Below are 5971 nucleotides of genomic sequence, written 5' to 3'. Positions count from 1 at the left end.
GCCCTGTGCGCGGTGGGAGGCAGCCGGGCCAAGGCAGACATTCAGGACCAACCAGAAATGTCATTTCTGCACTTTGGAAAAGTGCCTGGTACATCTGAACATAGTCCTCTCCTCCCTCAAACACCCTCCGGTGACTCTCCAGGGCTGCCAGGATAAAGCCTTGACTGCCCAGCCCAGTGCCGTAGGTTGTCCGCTGTCAGACCAGCCCACCTGCCCACGCTCCCTGCACCGGGCCCGTTGGCTATGCACTCGTCCTCTTCGTCCTTACGCGTGGCTCCCCTGCAAAGAGCCTGATGCCTGCCCATGATCCATCCCCTCCTGTGGCCCTGACCTCCCACCCTCCCCTGAGCTGCTCACCTGGCAGTCGTCCCCACATTGCTTGGGACTTTTATCAAATTGAGCAACTCAAAGAGTTTCTCAACTTGCAGGCTATGCTCTGGACACAAGCCATTGAATTTTGACCAACATGCAACTGTGTTCTATTTTTTGGCTACAATTGCAGATGCGGGCATTTAGGTGATGTCTGTTGGTAGAGTGTGGAACTGGGTGTGTCGTAGGGCGCTGTGTGGAAGGAGGGACAGTTTGCTACGAGTCATAGATAAGGGACAAGGTGAAATGTGAAGCCAGTGCTAAAAGAAGAAGGTGGCTTTCTTGGGATGCACGAGAAGTTTGTTGGAGAACCTGATAGGACTGGGCATAGTTCTGGAAGGTAGGATAGCACCCGAGGGTGGCTGAGGGAACGGGGCTGTGCTGGGAACGCCTCCAGCACATTCTGGGCATTCTGGGATACAGAATTGCTGAGAGTCACAATTTAACTTGACTCATGTGTCTCTCCCTTTCTCATTGATTCCATCACGATGCTCCAAGTGCGGGGACTTAGGCTTCTGTGTTCTCTTCACTGCAGTCCTTGATCTGCATGGCTTTGGTTGGTGCTTAATGACAATGAAGGAGCTCAGTGGTGGGCAAAGGGCTCTGAGCATGGACCAGAATTTGTCCTCTGTGTCACTGGCAGTAGGAAGGTGATGGCAGAGGGGGCGTCTCGTGGAAGTGCCGGGAGCTTGGAACAGTTCAGAAGTATCTGTTAGATATTACTGACTGAGGATTGACCCACAACCAAATCCACACAGCTTCTTTTTTAAATCTCTTCTCTAGAAGTAACTGTTGTAAACAAAATCATCTTTACTTCAGAGCCATCATAGGTCCAGAGCCTCTTCTATTCAGTAAATATCATCTATAGTGAAATGCACCTGCACGATCTGTAATTTTATGCTGGGAATTTGGGAGGATGGTTTTTATCCTTTTGTCTTTGGGGGTGATTTGGCTACAAGTAATCACATTTAATTTACAACTGCCTTTGATTTCTTGGCACTGATTGTGTCTTTTTGGGAAATCCTGCAGAGACAGACAAAATGTGAACTCTAAATAGTTTGAAAAGATTATGATATTTTTATAAATACTACATTTAACCATGAACAAAGTGGACATCATGTTATGTTTTGTAGACTTTCGTTAAACCTTTATTAATCTTGATTTTCTCTGGAACAATTCATTCCTGTTCTGGGCTGAAGTATGAAAGCTCCCAGGCCCATGGCCCTCACCCTGGCTCCTGACGGACAAATGAACCTCTCCTGGGCCAGAGGGCAAAGACACAGGTTCATCAATTATTGATTGATTGATTGATTTATAGAACTCCAGCATGTGTGAGCAACAGGGTGCTTGGTGAGCAAGACAGACACTGCTCCTGCCCCCTCGGAGTGTGGGGGTTACACGCACACAGAGCCAGCTGCATGAAGGACCATTGGCAGACAGGGAGGTTAGGCTTGGGGGCTCCAGCCCTCCTTTCCCACCCAGGACCCTCATCCTCGTTTCTCCTACCTGCCATCAAAGTCCACCCTTAGGTCCTTTTTTAAGCTCTCAGGTGCAAATGACTCGTTATAACTTAACATTTTATCCCACCCAGGAGGTATTTTTAAGTCTAAAGGATAAAGATTTAATAGTGAAATTTCAAACACCAATCAGGGTACAAAGGAGGATTGAGGAGAAGAAGGTCTTGAGCATTTTCTAATACCCCTAAAATCATTCCATCGAATTATGATGACTTCTGTCCTTGTGGATATGATAGAAGCCAGTAGATACTTCAGATTAGATGGATGGACAGATGCATGGATGGATGGATGGACGGACAGACAAACAGATGGATGGATGAATATTTAACCTTTAGTCTCTCAAGTGATGTTTGAAGCTTGATTCGTTTTCTGATTTCTCTTAGAGCTAGGCTAGGGTCTGACACACGTTAAGAAGTTGGTAAAAAGTTTGTTGAACGAACAATATAACGAAAGGGAGGTTATATATGCAGTGGGCCTGTGGTTTGGGGTTTCTGTTTTGGGTTCCTTTTGATTTGAGTAACACACAAGCACGCAACTTGAGTCTGCAGTTGGCAGACTCTTAGCTCTCTTCTTGGGGTAAAGGCCATTGCGAGCTTGACCTTGCTCAGTTTATTGACAGCATATCCAGTCGAAGCCACTAGACTCCCATGGAAACCCTTTTTCCAGATTTCATTTTAACTTGGCAGAGGTCTGACCTTGGTGGATTCCTTGTATTAGTATTAACTAATAACATGATACTGAACATTAACATAGCACTCATTATGTGCTTGTTGTGGTTTTAAGCACATTACATATATTTACTAACTTAACCCTTACAATCGCCCTTTGCTTTAGGCACTATTATTAACACCATTTTATGGGTGGGGAAATGGAAACTCCAAGAAGATAAATGACCTGCCTGCGGTCATCCAGCTCTAAGTGGCAGAGGCAGGACGCGAACCCAGGCAGATTGGCCTCAGTGCCGGGGCTCGTATAGAAATCACATCCCCGAAATCAGCTGGCAGCTGCCACGGTCCTGTCGCCGAAGGAGAGTGTTTGCTGGCCTTCACAGAGAGGGCTCTTGTGGGCACCAGGTTGGTAAGGAGCTGGTTTGGGGTCCTGGCACGGACGACGGTGTAACCTGTGGAGGGACCGGCATGGTGGAGGAGGCTCCTTCCCTGCCTGCTCTTGACTCAGTCATGAAGAGAAGCTCAACTGCAACAATGAAGCAAACAGGCTCACAGCCATCAGCACCCCACAGTGGGCTGAGGGGGCAGGGACAGGTGTGCATCTGTGTATCCATCAGAGGACTGAGCATCTGGTCTCCTTACTGAGGGTGACTAGGGACTTGCTGGCCCTTCCCAGGGAGAAGGGTGGGGCACGCCAGACCATCCATGCTCAGCCACAGTCTACATTTAGAATTGGGGGCCCTGGTGCCCTTTGGAAGAAAAGATAATTTCTTTAGGGAAATACCCTAGAACTGCCCCAAGACAAATGAGACAGGAGGAGGTGAGAACTGATCATTTAAGTGTAAATGTCCGTTCAGGTCTGGATCTGAAAACCCCATATTTTTGGGTTTAAGATCGTACTTTTCGGACATGAAGAGTGAATTGCAAAATCAGACTGGAGGTTTGTTACTTTTTCGCCAAGTAAGTAGCCTGAACACTTGGCCAGTGTATTCATTTCTTGGGACTGCTGTAACAATGTACCACAAACTGGGTGGCTTAAGACAAGAGGAATGTATTCTCTCAGTTCTGGAGGAGTCCAAGATCAAGATGGCAGCAGGGCCATGCTCCCTGGGAGTGTCTAGGGAGGACCCCTCCTTGCCTCTTGCAGCTTCCCCTGGTGGCTCCCCATCCTCAGCCCTCCTCTGCTTGCAGCTTCTATTACTCCAATCTCTGCTTCTGTCTTTACATGGCTTCTTCCCTCTGTGTCCCTCTCTTCACGTGGCATTTTCCTCTTATGAGGACACCAGCCATATTGAATGAGGGCCCAATGACCTCATCTGAACCTGATTGTATCTGCAAAGACCCTATTTCCAAATAAGGTCACCTTCACAGGTACCAGAATTAGGACTTGAATCTATCTGGGGGACTGAATTCAACCCATTGCAGCTGGTGATATCTGTGGCTCACCAGTTACTTAGTACTATTCTACGATGTGCAGTGAGACTGTGATTTCCGTCAGGACCAGGAAATCTCAGCTGGTAGCACTGATGCTTGAATGCAGGTTAAATAGGTAGAGCAGAAGATGCCGTGTCAGTCAAGTTCATTTCCAAATACAGAGCAAAAGCAAGATGCCTTCCTAGTCTTTTTTTTTAAGATTTTATTTATTTATTTGAGAGAGAGAATGACATAGAGATAGCATGAGAGGGGGGAGGGTCAGAGGGAGAAGCAGACTCCCTGCTCAGCAGGGAGCCTGATGTGGGACTCGATCCCGGGACTCCAGGATCATGACCTGAGACGAAGGCAGTCGCTTAACCAACTGAGCCACCCAGGCGCCTGATGCCTTCCTAATCTTACATGTTGCTTTGTTTTCTGAAGCTTCCTCCTTGGCTGCCTCAGGACACCCTCTCATCCTGAGTTAAGTGACAATGAAGGCAAACTGAGTAATTATCGGGAGAACCCTTCATTTTCCATCAACTGTGAATCACAATATTTGCCCTTTTCTTGAAAGAATCCTTCAGAAATAGCTAAGGTTAATAGTGCTTTGTAGTCTACCTAGAAAGAGCGTCAGAAAGAATTTTGCTTAGTGGGGACATTTCCAAGTAGAGAATAGACAAGTGAACTGATGGCAAATGTATTTAACAGGGAAGACCCTGGGGAAATGAATTAAATAGGATCCTGTTTATGCTTTTATCCTGGAAGACGAGGTAGATTTTAGTTCAAGCAGGGCTTCTTTGGTGCTGTCTGAACATAAATATGTTGGCTAATGCTGGTCATTTGGTATGAAATGGGAAGTTTCTGAAATTTAAACAACACATTTGTGAGACATGACCTCACGTTTATTTATCTGGTGCCCATAATGTAGCTGACCGTGACCTCAGCAACACACATTTCAACATGATCCTGTATTTGCTAATGGCTCTTTTGTACTCTGAACACGGGAAGATTTAACCTGTTGGATGAGATAGATACCAGGAACTTCACAGCCAAAGTGCCCAGAGATCATCTGATATGTAGTGACCACCAAAGAAATTATGTCTTGAAAGGAATAAAATTGTGACACACACTACAACATGGGTGAACCTTGAAGCCATTGTGCTCAGTGAGATAAGCCAGTCAGAGGAGTCAAATATTACATGATTCTACTTGTATAAGGTCCCTAAAGGAGTCTGATTCATAGAGACAGAAAGCAGAATGGTGGTTACTGGGGGCTGGGGAGGGGCAATGGGGAGTTAGTATTTAATGGGGACAAAGTTTCTGTTTGGGACGCTGAACATGGTCTGGAGATGGTTGGTGGTGATTGTTGCATAATAATGTGAATGTACTTAATACCACTGAACTGTCCACTTAAAAATGATTAAAATGGTAAGTTTGATGTTATGTGTATTTTACCACAATAAAAGACGTGCTTACCCATACACGTAAGATGTGTGTCTTATCTTAGCCATTCTGAGTGGGGCCACCCCACCCAGTGAGGTCTTGCGGTCGTTCATTAGTTTATGTGAAAGGGGTTTCATTGGAATAAATGTCCTCAGATATTAACCGAGACAACACTGTCCTCTTATCTCTATTCTAGATAATTCCGAGAGCCAGATGGCAAATCTAGACCCTGGCCCACATGGGAGGACGGAAGACTATCTCAGAGGACTTAAGGCCGGCACATAGTGGCCTTCCTGCAGTGAGCCCTCCTTTCCTCGAGGGGGCACTGTGGGAAGGCCTACTCAGCCTGCTGCAGGCGGGCTACTGCCATGGGAAGAGGCGGCCATGCCCCCCATTGCAGGACCTGGTGGGCGGCATAGCGCCAGGTGGGATCAGTGAAGACTGCCGGGTCATCCACCCGCCATTCCGAACAAAGACCTCGCCTGTGCTGGACTCCTCCTAATTGCTACCCGCTCCACGCACAGTCGGCTGATGCTGGGTGCCACGCCTCTGGGTTTCCTA

At 47.0% G+C, this 5971-nt stretch overlaps 1 long non-coding RNA gene across 1 annotated transcript; it reads left to right on the top strand.

The window, feature by feature from the left end:
• The first annotated feature begins 641 nt into the window (after nucleotides 1–641).
• Nucleotides 642–5695, top strand: LOC123834434 (uncharacterized). Its single transcript, XR_006788447.1, has 3 exons — nucleotides 642–709; nucleotides 2721–2959; nucleotides 5607–5695. It is a non-coding gene; the product is annotated as an uncharacterized LOC123834434 (long non-coding RNA).
• Nucleotides 5696–5971: the final 276 nt, after the last annotated feature.

Source organism: Mirounga angustirostris, unplaced genomic scaffold (genome assembly GCF_029215605.1).
Source record: "Mirounga angustirostris isolate CCGP_5_RB_7025 unplaced genomic scaffold, mMirAng1.0.hap1 SCAF_1, whole genome shotgun sequence".
NCBI classification, from domain to species: Eukaryota; Metazoa; Chordata; class Mammalia; order Carnivora; family Phocidae; genus Mirounga; species Mirounga angustirostris.
The sequence above is the reverse complement of the archived record's forward strand: the minus strand, read 5'-3'. Positions and strand labels throughout refer to the sequence as shown.